This window comes from Hyperolius riggenbachi, chromosome 8, assembly GCF_040937935.1.
Source record: "Hyperolius riggenbachi isolate aHypRig1 chromosome 8, aHypRig1.pri, whole genome shotgun sequence".
Classification (NCBI taxonomy): domain Eukaryota; kingdom Metazoa; phylum Chordata; class Amphibia; order Anura; family Hyperoliidae; genus Hyperolius; species Hyperolius riggenbachi.
Window position 1 is genome coordinate 42335545 of NC_090653.1, and position 18991 is coordinate 42354535.

General features: G+C 45.9%; 1 protein-coding gene across 6 annotated transcripts in view; it reads left to right on the forward strand.

Moving 5' to 3' along the window:
• The window catches only part of EGFL8 (EGF like domain multiple 8), a 309298-nt gene that overhangs the window by 228891 nt on the left and 61416 nt on the right, over nt 1-18991 (forward strand). For 2 of the 6 annotated variants that reach the window (XM_068250301.1, XM_068250297.1), the window contains exon 1: nt 3204-3282. The exons of 2 other annotated variants lie outside the window; for them this stretch is intronic. The gene's annotated coding sequence lies outside the window, so the exon portion shown is untranslated. Of the gene's footprint in view, nt 1-3203; nt 3283-18991 lie in introns of those variants that run through there. 2 more of the 6 variants (XM_068250302.1, XM_068250304.1) reach the window with 2 other exon arrangements.

Sequence of the window (18991 nt, forward strand, 5' to 3'; positions counted from 1 at the left end):
CAATTGATTTTTCAAGAGGAATATTGTAACGAAAATTCCACGACGCCGGACGGATTGCGGAAATATGGTCGCATCCGTTCCGGCATGCGGACTTTCCAATGCGGAATGCGGAAATTTGTCCGCATCCGCCGTGCAAGATCCTCCGGGCGCACCGCGCCAAACTCACCGGCGTGCTGCACATCAGGCCTCTGCCATCTTGCCTCTAGGGGGTGCGCGTGCGCGCCAGGCACACCTTCATACCCCTAGAGGTCAGCTGACGTTTTTTACCTGCCCTGATTGGTTGCTGCTTGGGGTGGAGACTTCTCTCCCAGGCAGTATATAAGGAAGTGATTTTCAGTCACACTTCGTCTGTGTTTGCAATACCCTGTGTCAGCACTCAGACCTAGTCAGTTCCCGTATGACAATCCGGCAGGACCCCGGCTCTTGTTACACTTAACCAGTCTTGTATTTGATATTGCGTTATATACTGGTTTATCGCCAGTATATACGCATATTGAACTGTATTGATTTCTTGTGTATGACTCTGTGCCTGTCCTGACCATCCTTCTGTTTTATGATTCTGTACTTTGCCAGCCCGTACCGTTATCGACTATTGGCTTGGTTTCTGACTATTCTCTCGTCTCACGTTTCTGAACTGTTGCCGCCTCATCTGTTGCCAAACCTCTATTTGTCTGACCTTTCGCCCTTCAGAGGAACGTCTCCCACTGTAGGGTAACTATCTGAGGCTTGCCTCTCTGAGACGCCCGCCCTAGCAGACCGTTACTGCCAGAGGCCGAGATTCCTCCACTGCTTCCCTTGGAGGATCTCACACACGGGGTTCCCATTCAGAGGTAACCACACCTCTGAGGAATTACCGAGTGGTGGACATTTCCACAAACTTGTGTATTTATTCTGCATTGTATTTTGTTGCACTGTTCGTGTGTCTACTCCCTTTTTGATGTGCCCGCATTATTAGCAATTCTGCAGAGTGCTATATAATCGGGTCAATCCTTGTATTATTGGTGATTCTGCGGATCACCAATAATCAAGGCTCTGGGTGTAACACTGATCTTCACAGATCGTTACAAATATTTACATTGCTACCATTCTTACACTGTTAATGGCAGAGGCCTCAAACCTGATACAGTCAATCATTGGGTGACTGGGGTCCAAAGTCACTAAAGGGGGTGGAGCCACAAACAGCCAATCAGATTTGTTAGATTGATTTCAGCCATTCTGTTATTGGCAGGGGTTTCAAACTTGACACAGTTGGTCACTGGATGACTGGGATTAATATTCAGGAGCCTACAACAGCCAATTCAAATTCACCTATTGATTTTCAAGGGGAATGTTACATTGCTGCCATTCTTACACTCTTAATGGCAGATGCCTCAGATCTGGTACAGTCAGTCACTGGGAGACTGGGGTTTGAATTTGGAAAACGGGGCGGGCTACAAACAGATAATCAGATTTGTTTAATTTCAATGTAAAAATACATGGGAAAATATAAACTGCAGCCATTTTTACACTGTTAATTGCAGGGTTCTCAAACTTGACACAGTTGGTCACAGGGTGACTGGGATTAATATTCAGAAAAGTAGGTGGAGCCTACAACAGCCAATCAAAATTAACCTTTTGATTTTCAAGGAGAATATTTAAGTTTCTGCCATTCTTACACTGTTAATTGGAGAGGCCTCAAACCTGCTACAGTCGGTCATTAAGTGACTGGGGTTCAAATTCACTAAAGCGGCGGAGCCACAAACAGCCAATCAGATTTTTTCCCTGGATAAACTGCTTCCATTCACACAATTTTGATGCCAGGAACCTGAAAGTTCTCAAACATGGTCATTGAGTGACTGTGTGTCAAGGTTACAAAACTGAGTGGAGTCAAAAACAAATTTCCATGGGAAAATGTTAAATGCAGCCTTTCTTCACTGTAAATGGCAGGGTTTTCAAACTTTGCACAGTTGGTTATTGGGTGACTGGGATTAATATTCAGAAAAGTGGGTAGAGCCTAAGAAAGCCAATCAATATTCACCTGTTGATTTTAAAGGGGGAATATTAAAATTGCTGCCATTCTTGCAATGTTAATGGCACAAGCATCAAACCTGATACAGTTGGTCATTGGTTCACTGGGCTTCAAATTCAGAAAATGGATGGAGCCACAAACAGCCAATCAGATTTGTTTTTAATGATGCCAAGGACACGAAAGGTCACAAACTTGGTCATCAAGTGACTTTGTGTCCAGGTTACAAAAAGTGGACAGAGCAAAAAACAAATTTCACTGTGAAAATATAAACTGCAGGCCTTCTTACACTGTTAATGTCAGGGTAATATTCAGGGAAGTGTGTGGAGCCTATAATAGTTAATCAAAATTCACCTGTTGATTTTCAAGGGGAATATTTAAATTGCTGCCATTTTTACACTGTTAATGGCAGATGCCTCAAACCTGCTACAGTTGGTCATTGGGTGACTGGGGTTTGAATGAGGGGCGGAGCCACAAACAGCCTATCTGATTTATTTAATTTCTATGGGAATATACAAATGATTGATGCCAAAGCTCACAACCTTGGTCATTGAGTGTTTGTGTGTTAGGGTTAGAAAAAGTGGGCAGAGCCAACACCAGCCAAATGCATACCCAGGCAACACCGGGTCATCAGCTAGTATGTATCTATAACTAAGGTGTCATAAGTAGGGATAAAGTTATTGCTGATTAAATAGAGACATAAAGCTAAAACGTCAAAATTGCTTGGATCCATAAGGGGGAGATAATTATAACAGTGCAGTGATTAAAACCACAAAGTTCCACAGAGGTCGTGGAGACAGGAAGTAAAGAAAATGTATCCACAGACAGCAATAAAAGCCCTTAAAATTTTGCAACCCCTTCGCACCTGTCTGCAGCTACCACCAGTAACAACTTACTGATAGCTGCAGACGGGGCTGAAGGGGTTACACATTTTTAAGGGCTTTTATGTGATTTAACCATGGGAATGAAACTGCAATCTCATTGGCTGCGTTGAGCAAAACGCTGTGCATTTGTTACCATGGTACTATAAATAAAAATAATGGAAAGCCAGGTGGAGATCCGGTCAATTATTATTTTTGCATTGGGCTCATGTTTAACTCCAAATTCCACAGTTTTGTGCTTTGAAGGCAGTTTCAGAGCACATGTGATGCATCAGCAGATCATTCCCCCATCCAGATATCTAATTATAAGCTGTTATCACATGGCCGGATGATCGCAGCACAGAATACACAGTCTCAGCCTTTATTAGCAGGCAGAAGTGGACTTGTGAGAACCAGGTGAGCTATACTTACATCTTCTATGACTATGTGACACTGACTGACTTATCTGCACAATACCTGGCTGGCTCTCTGACATGGGAGAAGGGGTAAATGTTCATGCAAAACGTGTTAGTGCACTCATTATACTCAAGTGTATACTTGCAGAGGAACCGTAACCCAGGATTGAACTTCATCCCAATCAGTAGCTGGTACCCCATTTCCCATGAGAAATCTTTACCTTTTCTCAAATAGATCATCAGGGGGCTCTGTATGGCTGATATTGTGGTGAAGCCCCTCCCTTGGCTACAGTACACTGATCGGGCACCAGCATTTTAGTATAAAATATAAAATAGCCAAGCACCAGCACTGCCCCCCATCCCCTTCTTGCACCTCGGACACTCTGGTTGTTCTTGGCAGGTTTTTTTGCGCTGTATCAGTTGTTATGTATAGAGTGCTTGGGGGGCCCCAATGTAAAACTTGCACCTTAGCTATGCCACTGCCCGGAGCTTGCACTGCGTCTGTGTTGTCACGTCCGGCACTAATGTCTGCTCTCTGGCACACAAGGGGGCGGGTCATTTACGGACGCGCTTTCAAAGGCCGACCGTTTCCTTCCTGGCCTTAAAATGTCTAATTTAGGTATGAAGAAGAAAGATTAACCCTCCGCTGTCGCCTTACATAGTTAACCCCTTCCGCGCCAGACTCTGTGGGAGTCCCTGTCATTGTCCAGGCGTCTGATTTCGCGTCCAATTATTAGCAGCTCGTAAAAGTGCTCTTGTGGAGTTTCCCAGCCTCATTGTCCCGTTTCCTCCGCGTGTTCCTGTCTCACGCACCTCGCGGTGATGTCACGTCTCCCCCGGGGACAATGCCCTCTTTTCACTGATGATTTCAGTCTTGTCATCAGCGGCTGAGCTAATGGCTTCTCTGTCATTGTCACCTTCCTGCTCAGGGAGGACCTGTCATCTCTGTGCCTCGGAAAGGTCTGGTGAAATTGCTGAGAAGATGAATACTGAAGCACATGACAGCTGTGATAATGACGATGATTATTTTTAATGCCAGTGAATTTATTGTGCTCAGAATGGACCACTTTCTCCTGAGTTTTCTCCCAGGTGATATTTTCACACATTATCATAAAATGCATTTTAAGCCACCAACAATCAAGAAAATACTCAAAATAATTTTAATAGTTGTTTTTCTCCAATTTTTGGGTACTTTTTTAATTGTAAAATTGTGAAAAGTTAATTTAAAGAGAAGATGAAAATGATCTCCTAGGAGATAGCTCAGAAGAGAAAGTTAATTGCATATGGCCCCATGTCTTTTGAGAAACCTGTGATCACTAACGTGACAACAAAAACTTGCATTACTGATTGGACCTCAGTGGGATTACACTCAAATTTCATCTATGGTCTAAAGCAGGGATGTCAAACCGGTCCTACAAGGGCCGAGGTCCTCACACATTTTTGGCACAGCTCAAATGGGTCTGAATCAGGAAAGGTGTGGTCCATCAGGTAGAACACATTCCTCAATTTCTCAATCCATCCTAAACACTGGCATGGATCTGGCCCTCCAGGCCTGGAGTTCGACACCTGTGGTCTAAAGCATTAAACATAGCATAAAATTAACAGCTAAAACCATTTAAGTTGTTCCTGAATAATTTCATTTCAATATTACTTTTCTTACCTTCATTATATTATATTTTTGCTCTTTGGAAGCTAAAAAATGTAGCTGTAAGGCTTGGTGGTGTATTCTCCACAGTCAGCATGCAACGCATGAGCTGACATGAAGGAGGTACACACACTAGCACAAGGAAACAGGCTATCCCTAGTATAGTGGAGGGGAGGACTGACTCCAATACGAGATTGTGGCGCACAGAGCCGGTGCAGATCCGACAGCCACAAACAATACTTTTGCGATAACGTCTCAGCGCAAGGTAGCGCTGAGCGCATAAACCAGAACTGAGGAGATCAGGACAGGTAGACAGAATGAACGCTTGCTAGCTAGCCGCTACTTAGTGACAGCAAGCGTCCACAACAAGACAGACTGGAATGAGGCAGCCAATGCGTTGCAGCGATGGCGTGCCTCACAAAGACAGGACAGGATAGTCAGGAAATAGCAGGATCGAGATAGATGAACGTAACACAGATAAATATACAATAAGTATGTTTTCCTAGCGTATTACAATTACAGCTATCAATGAAACTATTTGTAACGTCTGACTAACATATGTATATATCGGCAATGAACCGATATATGACATAAGCAGGAACTCTGACTAGGACAGGAGTAATACAGGGAACAGGACTCAGAAGGATTCGCTATCTCTTCGCAGAGATGAACGCAATCTACAAACGGTAACAGAACAGGATTCAGAAGGATTCGTTATCTCTTTGCAGAGATGAACGCAATCCACAAACGGTAACAGAACAGGATTCAGAAGGATTCGTTATCTCTTCGCAGAGATGAACGCAATCCACAAACAGAACCAGGAGCAGGGTAACTTACTCAGCACCGGTGATCACGAATACGCGCAAACTACCAAAACGTGCTGGAAAGCTGACTAACTGCACACAGGATATAAACAGTTCGTGTACGTATACATCAGCGACACTGATGTATCAACGTAACACGAATACAAGGAAAATAATAAACGTGCTGGTATGCATATATATTGGCAATGAACCAATATATGATGCAAAGACCAGCAAAGTATCTTTAGAACAAGAAACACGATCGGGGGCTGAAGCAACAGCAAGACAGGCTTAAACTGAAGCTATGAAAACCCGAGGAGTCCTGCAGGAAGCAGATCTTTATACTGAGGTCATCCAATGGGAGCAGACATGCAGATTCCCACACAGGTGAATGATAATCAGCCACAAGCTGACAGCAGGGAAAGGCAGACAAAGCTATGCAGCTTGCATGGAAAGAGATCAGAACTGCCTGAGCTGCAGCACTACTACTTCCAGCAATACCTGCTGCAGCAGCGATCATGACAGTAGCATAGATAAGGTGAAAACAGAGAAAAACAGGTGATCAAGTCTTTGTGAATCATGCCCATTGTGTTTGAAATGTACTAAACAAGGTAGTAATGTTTCTGCTATGTACAGGGGGAAAGCAGATAACTTTCTCACCTTTATTTGCTCACTATTTACAAGTCTTAACTGTTCATTTATTCTGCAGCCCACAAGATATCAGTCGGTGTAAATATGCATTCAAATGACATCTGACAAGTCTAAAGGTGGCTATACACTGGTCGATTTGCCATCAGATTCGACCAACAGACAGATCCCTATCTGATCGAATCTGATCAGAGAGGGATCGTATGGCTACCTTTACTGCAAACCGATTGTGAACCGATTTCAGCCTGAAACCGATCACAATCTGTTGTGGTGGTGGTGGTGCTGCCGCCGCTCCCCCCCCCCCCCCCCCCCGCCGCATACATTACCTGCTCCGCCGGCACGACTCCCGGGTCTCTCTCCGCTCATCTTCTCCGCTCTGGTCTCCGGCTCCAGCATGCTTCACTTCTTCCTGCCCGGCAGGAAGTTTAAACAGTAGAGCGCCCTCTACTGTTTAAACTTCCTGCCGGGCAGGAATAAGCGAAGGCATGCCGGAGACCAGAGCGGAGACGAGCGGGGGCAGTCGCGCCGGCGGAGCAGGTAATGTATGCGTCTCTATTGCGTCGGTCGTCGGGCACTCGAACGCCGCTAGCGATGCGCTCTTTACCCGCGGTCGATCGACGGTTATTTTCCGTACGGCGCGATCAACGGGATCGGGCGAAATGGATCGAAATTCGGCGTGTAGCGCGAACGATTGGCAGCAGATTCAATCCCAGTGATCGAATCTGCTGTCAAAACGGCTGTAAATCGGGCCAGTGTATGGCCAGCTTTAGTGTCCTTTCACACTGTGGCGGTGACATAGGGGTCAGCTGACACTGACTCCCGCAGGAGCGCTGCTGATTGGCTGGAGGTTCCGGGGGCGTGGTTTTGCATTTTACCTCGGTTCTTAAAGAGGAACTCCAGTGAACATTTTACTGTTGGCAGGTGATGTAACTGCTGCATGGTTTTTGGCAGTTGGAAACAGCTGTAAACAGCTATTTTCCACAATGCAACAAGGTTCCCAGACAGGAAACTGCCAGAAGTACCACGGTACTCAGAGCTTCTTGTGGGAGGGGTTTCACCACAATATCAGTCATACAGCGCCCCCTGATGGTCTGTTTGTGAAAAGGAATAGATTTCTTATGTGAAAGGGGGTATCAGCTACTGATTAAGATAAAGTTCAATTTTTGGTCGGAGTTTCTCTTTAAGTCCTGACTTGTCAGTTGTCCAGTGTCCGTTATAGCTATCAGTTCGCTGAGCGCTGGACCTTGCCTTACTGCTGTGCCTAGTCAAGCTAGTTTTCAGAGCTATATATATATACAGACATTGCCAATATATATGTACTCTGGTTAGATCAGTATTGTATATTGTATATTCTTCTGCTACTTTACCTGTGTATGACTTGGCGTGCCCCCCACTTTGATTCTGCCTCATCCTTCCTGTACTGCAGTCATCTGATACTCGGTTTTGACCTCGGCCTGTTAACGACTGTCTCTGCCACCTCAGTTTCTGTTATGTGTATGACCTTTGGCTATCCCCGACTTCTCGATATATGTTTATGCCAAGTATCTAGTATCCAGGCATTACATAGAGACTAGAGAGGACCACAGGAGGAGAGAGACTCCCAGTTCCAGAGTGTTCCGGGACACCGAGCAGAAGCGGTTTCTTTCCACAGGCCTACATGGTGGTTGCATTATTGCAATCCATGGATCGGAGACTACTCTCTTCCAGGAGTCTTCAGAAGCACTTGGGCTTCTGAACCGTACTCGGTTCCAGGGGGCTGTCAGAAGCCCCAGGTAAGTGAAACTTTTTTTTTTTGGGCTGGGGAGGGGCATTACAGGTTTCCTTTAAGTGAAAATAAACTGATGACATATATAATTATATCTATCCTCCTACTTCTAAAAATGACTTTTTAAGATATCTCAGTTTTATGTTTTGGTTAAAATTTATTGTTTTGTCTCTGCTCAATGTCACAGGTTTTCTGTGTCACAAGGACAGATTTATCAAAGCATTACCAACAGTTTTTTTTTCCTAAAACCGTTCTAACCAGCAAAGGAACAGTTCTGCATGATAGTAAGAAACTTCTCAAATCCTACTTAATAGGGGCAGTTTAGCGTGGATTTCAAGAGCTGCACTACGGTTAAGAAAAGTGCAAATCCATCCCTAAACTGCTGCAGATTAAGAAGTGCTTCATAGCAGTTCTACAGATAGTACAGCAGTGCAGGCTAGATGTGATTTGTAAAGGGCTCCTCCCCCCTCACTCAGAGCCGGCTGACAGCAGATGTGTGGGTTACCTCAGCAACAGTAATTTCCTTTACACACTGCTTTGCCTGAGAGACCTTCCTAACTAAAGGAATCTGCATTATTTGGCGATTTCTTAATATGTCTGAGACAATTCTGCACGGATTTCTAAAAAACCTACCAATATTTTGTCTCAGACACTCTTGATAAATTTCCCCCTCAGAGAGCTAATGTATATGAACTATTGACCTTTATCTATCTCCTGCTCTCAGAAGTTATGTGCCAGGAAAGAGTTTCATGGCTGTAATTCCTTATCAGTGAGGATTACTCTATAGTCTCTGTATAGGTCCCGACTGAAGAGAAACTATCACTTGAATACCTACGTTTTAACTATTTTAGGCAGTAAAAGAAAACAGTTAACTACCGGTAGTTATTTCTATGCTTAGCACTGTACATACACATTTATCTCATGATCTCACAGGTTACATGAGGTACACTTTAAGTCTCTGCCCAAACTTTGGGAAAAACAGAAGGCTAATTACACGCATAGGGAGGTGAGGATTCTGGGTAGCCCTGCTCAGACACAAAGCCCTGTTGTCATTTTTATGAAGAAGCACAGTTTGAAGTTTTCCGGCAGCTACAGAATATTCTCTCTGCCTGCGGACTGTGGTGGCAATGCTACGCTTTGCTGTAGATGTAGAACATGTCTTGTAGCAATTAAAATGTTATTTAATTTTTAAATGAGTTTCCAGTGAAAGGCTTGGAGGCAATGTGAAAGTGTCTTGTAAGAGGAGAGAGGATATCCTCAGCCCCCCTCCCCAGTTATCTGTGTGCTGTCCCCGGTCTGCAGACCCTCCAACACTTTCCTCCTTCCTCTCCGGGGAATATTGTCTGTCTCCCTTATCTGCACAGCAAGCTGAAGGGATGAATATTCTACAAAGCTCATCTCAGCTCATTAAACACCAACAAACCATTCTGCTGTAAGGGCTCTTGCAAAACTAAAGCCTCGTACCCAAGGAAAATTGAGCAAAACGAACAACGTACCAATACACACCTTATACCCCTGATTAAAGCACACATCTTATATGAATTGTGCATAAAAGGCTTGTAATAAAAATAATTCCAACAACTTTTGCAAAAGAAAAAAATGCATTCCCACCCCCTTCCGGATAGTGTGTTGCCCTTAATGTAGTGTTCAAGCCTTTGACCAGGATTTGAATCCTGGCTCGAGCCAGTATGTAAAACAGTAAAGTGTCTTTGGGCAAGGCTGTGCACCCTAAGTGGCTGTAACTCTGAAGTGCTTTGAGTGCGCCAGGAGAAAAGTGCAATATACCGTAGATACTCTCATAAAAGCTGACCCGCATATAAACCGAGGGACCCACTTTTTCCTCAGAAACCAGAAAAAAGTGACTGTGTATCCCCTCACCACAGTAGCCAGATGTGCCTCAGTACAAGTCATTCCCTCTCCCCATAGCAAGATGTGCCCCCAGGATGATACAGCTGTGACTCAAGACGCCACTAGATGGCATCATAGTTATGAGACACAGCGATGCCACACAGGATCCCCAATCATTGCACCCCTGACACATCGCTTGCACGCTCCGCTCCACAAGCCAGGGAACACAGGTAGTCTTGAGCAGCTCACTCTACACACCATATTGCAGGGGATGGGGGGGCGTGGACACAGCAGGGAGCCAGCGGGCAAGAGCAGGATCACTAGTGCACGATCCTTACGCTCCTCTGCCAGTAACAAAACCTGCTCCACCATCTGTTCTGCTCAACTGACTCGCATATAAGCCGAGGGGGTAACTTTAGGCTTATACGCGAGTATATAAGGTAAATGTTCTCTGTCTTTTCTTCCCAGTGATCTCCTATTGCCTGCTCACTCCTTTCCCCAGTCCAGTCTGAAGTAACGTGAGAGGGTGCCTGGGCCCTTAGTACATTGCATGATTTAGCAGAACCTTAAAGAGAATCTGTAAGAAAAATAACCCTCTCTGGCTGGTACTTACCTCGGGAGGGGAAATCCTCTGGATCCTAATGAGGCTTCCCCTGTCCTCCTCTCTCTCTCCCTCCGTTCCAGCCCTGGCTCCCCAAAAACCACAGCCAACAAGGATGTCGGATGTGGTGTAGGCACAGTATTTACCTTCCCTGGCTCACGCAGTAGCAGCTTTCCGATAAGGCACAGGCGGAAATAGCCGAGGCCAATCGGGTGCACCTGCTTCTCCGCTTTTCGGGGAGCCATTGCTGGAACCGAGAGACAGAGGAGGATGGGGGAGCCTCATTATTATCCAGAAGCTTTCCCCTCCCGCTGTAACTACCCCCTAGTGGCTCTTCTTATTTTTACAGATCCTCTTTAAAGTATACCCAGGGAGAACCTTGGGTGAGGAAACACATGCATACCTAAGAAGAGGGAAGACTCTCCATCATGGCCGGATTTCTGGCAAGGCCACATAGGCCATGGCCTAGGGCACCAGATAAACAAGGGGCGGCCTGCAGACAGTGGGCATTATTTGCAAGTGTCCAAACAAATGAAAAGGGTCAGGATAACTGCACTATTAGTACCAGCTGGCATCTGCCTGTGCTGTGCTATAGGCAGCTGCAGTCCAGTAACCAAACATTTGTGAACAGTGTGTGACTAGCAAAAAGCCAGACCTTGACCAATGACATAGCAGCAGCTGCAGGCAGTTACAGAAGGCCGGGTCTCACGCACTTGGTGTGGGGGATGAAAGGACCAGGGGCAGCACCAGCAAATAGTACAGAATACAGAAGGCAGCCTCTCACAGTACCCATTTCTTAATTATTGATTGGCCAGCGCTGTTACCCTGGAGACACCAGTGGGTACAGGACTCACTTTTACATGTTGCTGACCCCACCCAATGTCTAATTGTGAGCCACTTTTGACTATGTGTGTGTGGTGGACAGCTCCCACCACGTCCATCACCTGTAGATCGCTTGATTGACCAGTTCCCCCGTGTGACGTGATTGATTCACTTCACGTTGCCAAGAAAACCTCGGCACTAGCCGCAATAGTGGACACCAGCGGCCCAAAAATTATTGGGTGGGTGTGTGTGTGGGGCGGCTGGTAATAGTCGGCCTTGGGCGGTAAGAAGTACAAATCCGGCCCTGCTCTCCATCCCAATTAAATCTGAAAAGGGCTTGCCGGATTGAAGATCCTCCTCATGCGTAAGGACGGCTGTGCCTGTGCAGTACTGGCTCCATGCTCCTGTGCAGGCGTGGCCATGCTTGTGTATGTGCAGCGTAGCCACGTTTCTGCATGAAGAGGGGTACCACCTGGATCTTTCATAGGGTCCTGGCGAGCTGTGGCACAGGGCAAGGAGGACAGGGGAACCCTTTACAGGCTTCCCTCTTCTTCAGTAAGTAGGGCTTTCTTAAAGGATATTCTGGGTTCTTTTAAAGGACACCTTGGGTAAAGAGGGTTATGAAGGCTGCCATGTTTATTTCCTTTTAAACATCGCCAGTTGCCTGGCTGTCCTGCTGATCTTTCTACCATCAGTATTGTCTGAATGACACACCAGAAACAAGCAAGCAGCTAATGTAGTCAAACATCTGATCTGCATGCTTGTTCGGGGTCTATGGCTAAAAAATGTAGAGGCAGAGGATTAGCAGGACAGCCAGGCAACTGGTATTGTTTAAAGGGAAATAAATATGGCAGCCTGCATACCCCTCTCACTTCAGGTGTACTTTAACTGTAATACTTTCGATGACATTTTTTTCACTCTTCATCTCCACTGTATAATGTATTGTTGAGCCCCAGTGTGTGTTCTTGTACCATCTCTGTGTGGCACTGTTACTCTTCCACACCGCTACTGTCCCCCTATAGTCAGGCATTCTCTCTGTGCCATTGTTTCCCTGCTGCCTTGGCATGTCAGCGTCTCAGAATGCTGTGTTGGCGTGTTACTATTTCGCTCTGTGCCATGTGCTTTGGTGTCAGTGTTCCGAACTAACTCTGCCTACACAAATGTCACAGTAGACTTCTGTGCCACAGTCTCACGACACTTCCTCAGTGCTCTGTCTACTGAATGCCCAAATGTAACCCTATCCCCCTCAATACACCAGTACTTTCCATACTTTCCATGTGCCCTATGGTTTACTCTGATTATCTAACCACCCTCCGAGCTACCAAGGCCAGTTCTAGCAGAAAACTTTGGAGGATGCGCCTCCCCCTCCTAGAAAGATGATATATATATATATATATATATATATATATATATATATATATATATATATATACATTGCTGCCCATAATTATTCATAACCCTGGCAAATTCAACCAGCAAGTAATTTTTTGACGGGTAATGACATAGGTGTCCCGTAAAAGATAATAAGACGATGTACAAGAGGCATTATTGTGGGGAAAAAAAATCTCTCAGTTTTTATTTACATTTGAGCAAAAAAGTGTCCTGTCCAAAATTATTCATACCCTTCTCAATAATTAATAGAAAAGCCTTTATTGGCTATTACAGCAATCAACAACTTCCTATAATTGCAGACCAGCTTTTTGCATGTCTCCACAGGTATTTTTGCCCATTCATCTTTAGCAATGAGTTCCAAATCTTTCAGGTATGAGAGTCTTCTTGCCATCAACCTGATCTTTAGCTCCCTTCACAGATTCTCAATTGGATTCAAGTCAGGACTCTGGCCGGGCCACTCCATAACATTAATGTTGTTGTCCGCTAACCATTTCTTCACCACTTTTGCTGTGTGTTTTGGGTCATTGTCATGCTCAAATGTGCACTGGTGCCCACAGCACTTTTCTCCCATAGGACTTAAAGCGCTTAGGCTCTCTCGGGTTCAGTAATTGGTAGTAGGATAGGATAGGATAGTAGGATCATTTGAAACTCCGTTTTGTCTGCATTTAGTTGTCACTCATCCAATGCTGTAGTTCAGCTAAGCAGGTGGTTATAGTTGGAGTTGGGTCTGACTGTCACACCAGGCTTGAAGAAAAAATATAAGCTGGATTGGATCTTCCATGGAATCACCCATTGCTGCACACACCTTCTTGACTTTAAAATGAATGGGAACGTTTTTTTTGTTTTGTTGTTATTTTCAATACCTGATCATTTACCTATTACTCTCCTGTTCTCCTCAGTCCCCTTTTTGTTTTAATCACTGCGGCCTGGCACCCAAAATCTCATTTATAAAAATTTGACCAGTTTGGTCGAATATAACGCTATTGGGAGGAGGCAGAGCTTATTTCCACTGCTCTGTCTCTCCTCTGTCATTCATTGCCATCACCTCCCCTCTCCCCGCCCCTCTGAGCCGCGCTCCCGATAATGCGTGGCTCCCCTGGTCTCACACTCAGATCGGCGCATAGTAACGCTACACACCACAAATCGGCCAAATGAAGGTTTTTCATCCCATACCTTCACATTTTATGTGCAGCCGGCTCTTCTTTTGCCTCGCAGAATAGGCAACTGTCCTCACACATTGCGTGCGCGCACGCTCTACTGTGCGCAGTGCGCACACACATGTGCTCATAGCTGCGCGTCAGGAAGTACTGTCTCTCGCGCGGCTTTACCTGTGATCCCAGAAAGGAAGAGGCTGCTGACCCGGAAGTGAAAGCAAAGGGCTGCAGCCATCTTGGACGAGTTGGGCATCGGTAATGGGGCAAAATAAACGGATCCAGGGGCAGGGGAGCGGCGAATATACAGTAAGGTAACTGCTGTGATCATTTTGAAAACGTGAATGTGTTTTGTTCTGTTTTTAATTTTTGATTCCCATTGGCTTTAACCACTTGAGGACTGCAGGGCTAAACCCCCCTAGTGACCAGGCCATTTTTAGCAAAATTGGCCACTGCAGCTTTAAGGCCAAGCTGCAGGGCCGCACAACTCAGCACAGAAGTGATCCCCCCTTTTCTCCCCACCAACAGAGCTCTCTGTTGGTGGGGTCTGATCGCTCCCCCCATGTTTATTTTTTTTTTAAATAAATATTATTGTTTGTTTTTTTTTCTATAAAACCCCTGTTTCTTTAAGTTTCTTCCCTCCCTCCCTCCCTCCCTCCCTCCCCACAGCCAACCAATTATGGCGATCGGCTGTCATAGGCTTCTGCCTATTAGAGCCGATCGCTCTCATGTCCCCCATGGGGACAGCCGTGTCACACGGCTGTCCCCAGTGCAGCGCTGCTGCTCATCGCAGCGCTGCACCTAGTAAATAGACGGCGTGATCGCCGTCTAACAGTCTCCCGAGACTGAAGGCGGGGCGGAGCTCCGCCCTCCGAGCATGAGATGCGCGCGCACCGTGCGCGCGATCTCATGCAAAACAGAGCCCCAGGACTCTACGCCAATTGGCGTTAGGCGGTCCTGGGGCTGCCGCCGCGGCCACGCCTACTGGCGTGACGCGGGCGGCAGAAGGTTAAAGACTTTCAGCTTCTTTGCGCCTGCCCTCGCTCCATCCTGTGAGTAAGTTTCATCTGTTATCTACAGCATCTGTATATATATTCCGCCTTTACAGCTTTGGTACGCGACCAATCAGGCGGGAGTGCTGGCACCTGAATGGCCAATCACAGCCACCCACTGCTCCTTTTGCTAAATAGAGCCAATGGTATTGTGAGCTGGACCACGGCACCGCCGTTGGGCCAGTCACTGCACTCGCTCAGTATCAGTGACCTATCAGATGTAACTGCTACTGTTCGAGTGCAGTGATTGGCCCAATGACGGTGCCATGGTCCCATCCGTGAGACCATCGGCACCAGTTAGTAAATGAAGCTTGGGTTCAAAATCAGACCTTACCCTGAAGAGAGGGAAGCCTCAGGATCCTATTGAGGCTTCTTTGTGGTTGGAATCCCCCCATTACTGAGTGAGGCTCCCCTCCACATTGGGGCCATGCAGTTTGTCTTCCTGTATCAAGGCCAGGCAGTGTGAGCAGACATGCTTGCGCGGCCACGATACAGAAAGACAAGCTGCCCCGATATTATTAGCGACAATGTCTTGTTGCTAATCTTCGTGGTGGTTGCGCTCAGTGACGGGGGACATCAGACCAACGAGGGAAGCCTCAATAGGATCCTGAGGCTTCTCTCTCTTTAAGGAAGTATGTAATTTTGTACCTGAGCTTCGGCTTGGGTACACTTTAAGGAGTTTATTTCTGACCCTTGGTTCTTTTGACTTCCGACTTTCAAATAGCACCAGAAACACACCATAATCCACCCTTGATGTAACTATGTCACCAGAGTGATGACCTTTAGTGGAGGTCTTCTCTGGGGTTATTGGCACAGGTTTTTGCAGCTTAAGTCCAGACATACTGGTAGAGGAACAGCCTGTGCCCAGAATGTAGACTATCAATGTAGACACTATAGATTAACATATTTTTTTCAAGTGAGATAGGAATGGTTTGGGAAGTGCTGGTGTATACATTTCACTTCTTACATCTTTGTTTACTGTTCTTAAAATACTTTCACACAAAACTGATGGCAAAGCTGAAAAGGGTGACGGGCCAGTAAATCATGAGGGGAGGGGGAATCCCTCACACTACATCTGTGTTAACCCTGTGTGTGACTGCAGCTGCCTGTGTCTCTGACTGAGCTATCTGCAGAAGAGCACAGGAAATGTTTCTTGTTTGTAATGGTCTTTGAAATCTGACACCACAGCTTCATATAACTCTGTAGTCTCACCCCATGCAAACAACAGCACTTGCAGTGTAAAATGCAAGTGCGATGCAGCCCTCTCTGTGTGCCAGTGTCTTGTTTCTGTGCCCCCCAAACCAACACAGCCCTCTGTGTGCCAGTGTCTTGTCTCTGTACCCCCTCCAACCAACACAGCCCTCTCAGTGAGCCAATGTCTTGTCTCTGTGCCCCCCAAACCAACACAGCCCTCTCAGTGTGCCAGTGTCTTGTCTCTGTGCCCCCAAACCAACACAGCCCTCTCAGTGTGCCAGTGTCTTGTCTCTGTGCCCCCCCAACCAACACAGGCCTCTCAGTGTGCCAGTGTCTTGTCTCTGTGCCCCCCAAACCAACACAGCCCTCTCAGTGAGCCAATGTCTTGTCTCTGTGCCCCCCAAACCAACACAGCCCTCTCAGTGTGCCAGTGTCTTGTCTCTGTGCCCCCCAAACCAACACAGCCCTCTCAGTGTGCCAGTGTCTTGTCTCTGTGCCCTGAGGGTGACCCGTGCCTGTGGGAGAGCTCAGCCCTGTTTCTATATAATAAATGATTATCTGCAAAGACATATGAACTCAGGAAAATGCCCATTGTGTGACACACAAAGAGGCAGCTTAATCCACACAGACTGTGACCTTTCCAGAGAGGCAGCGAGAGGCTGAAGTGCAGAGGATGGAGAGGGGGGAAAGTTTCCAGCACAGTCAGCTAAATGATCAGGATGGGAAAATATTAAATATGACACTAAGGCTGCAACTTATAGAAAACTGCCATGTGCCATATCTTCTTCCTTTCTAATCCTTTGTCCTAAAGAAGTACTCCGAACACAATAATGTAGACCGCTCAAGCCCCACCCACAGCAATCTGCTAATCTGAATTTAAAGACTATGAAAAATCATTTTTTATGACAGAATTTGCAGTCATGTGACTATTTTGACCTCTTCCTCGAGGTTACGGTTCGTAGTGATCAGTCACTCTGACATTATTAAAGAGTAGCTCAAGTAAGAATGACAGAGCCTGTCATGACAGGCTCTGGCTTAAAGTGAACCCGAGGTGAAAATAAACTGGTGAGATAAACAATTGTATTTATCCTCCTACTCCTAAAAATGACTTTTTTTTAGACATCCCAGGATTTTATTTTATATTTAAACATTTAGAAATTAGATTGATTGTTTTGTTGTCTCTGCTCAGATGAGGTCTATTAAGTGTTCCTAAGTGAAAAAATGGGCGTGGCCATGAGGTGAGTGGGCGTGGCCATGGGTGGGGCCAAATGTACATGAACTTAGCAGCGGTGTAAGCTACGGATAATGGGCCTGCCCATCGAAATATTGGACGGAGCCTTTATTTAGATTTATTTAGATCATTTACAATCAGTATAGGCAAAGATCAAAGATGTATACGCACATACAATTTTGATTGGTCAATCACTGACCCCCAATTTCCCACCCCCGTGCAGTAAGTGGGCCAACAGACAATGAATTTTATGAACAGAGCTAAAATTGGCTAATCAAAATTGTATGTGTGTACCAGGCTTTACAGCTAATACTGTACTTACTGAAAGTAGCAGGGATCAGCATACAATACAGCTGGTTTACAATCAGTAAAGGCACAGAGTAACACCTTACACTGTACACACTGGAGGTAAATCAGCACACAGTGCAAGCACTAGAGAACAGCGTATACTGTACATACTGTAGGCAGCAGAATTCAGCACACTGCAGCTAGCGTGCCAAAAATATGACGATCACGTTGTGCGGCGTGATTATCGCGCCGCACCAAAAAATTGGTGGGCCATGGACCAGAATATAGGTGTGGTAACGGGTGGAGACAAATTTACATGAACCTAGCAATGGTGGGACAAAGATTAGGACAGTGGTGGCGAACCTTTTGGAGGCCGAGTGCCCAAACTGCAACCCAAAAGTCACCTATCGCAAAGTGGCAACAGCAATTTAAACTAAATACTGTACAAACGTTTTAACTCATACATGAACATTATGGAAAATCCAAGTTGAAAATAAACTGTGAAGATAAACAATTTCATCCATCCTACTCCTGAAAAATGTATTCAATTTTTTAGAACCTCCCAGTTTTATTTTCTGTTTTAAAACGCTAAAAAAGTAGGTTTAATGCTATTGTCTCATATGATAAGGATTCAGCTTTTCCCATAGTCTCGCAGTTAGCAATCATGTGACCCCCAACAAGACATATTCAGCAATCATGAGACCCCCAACAAATCATGAGGCCCCCAACAAGACAAATTCAGCAATCATGAGGCCTCCAACAAATCATGAGGCCCCCAACAAGACAAATTCAGCAATCATGAGGCCCCCAACAAATCATGAGGCCCCCAACAAGACAAATTCAGCAATCATGAGGCCCCCAACAAGACAAATTCAGCAGTCATGAGGCACATAAATAGACAGCATTTCACATAAATAGGCAGAATGCCCCCTTAATATGGTAGCCCCCCAAGTTAGGTAGTGAGTGACAGGGACCCCCAGGTTAGCTAGTGAGTGACAGGCGCCTCCAGTTAGGTAGTGAGTGACAGGGACCCCGATAGTGAGTGACAGGGAGAACCTTTAGGTAGTGAGTGAGTGACAGGGAGCCCCTTTAGGCAGTGAGTGAGTGACAGGGAGCCCCTTTAGGGAGTGAGTGAGTGCCAGGGGAGCCCCTTTAGGGAGTGAGTGACAGGGAGCCCCTTTAGGGAGTGAGTGAGTGACAGGGAGCCCCTTTAGGCAGTGAGTGAGTGACAGGGAGCCCCTTTAGGGAGTGAGTGCGTGCCAGGGAGCCC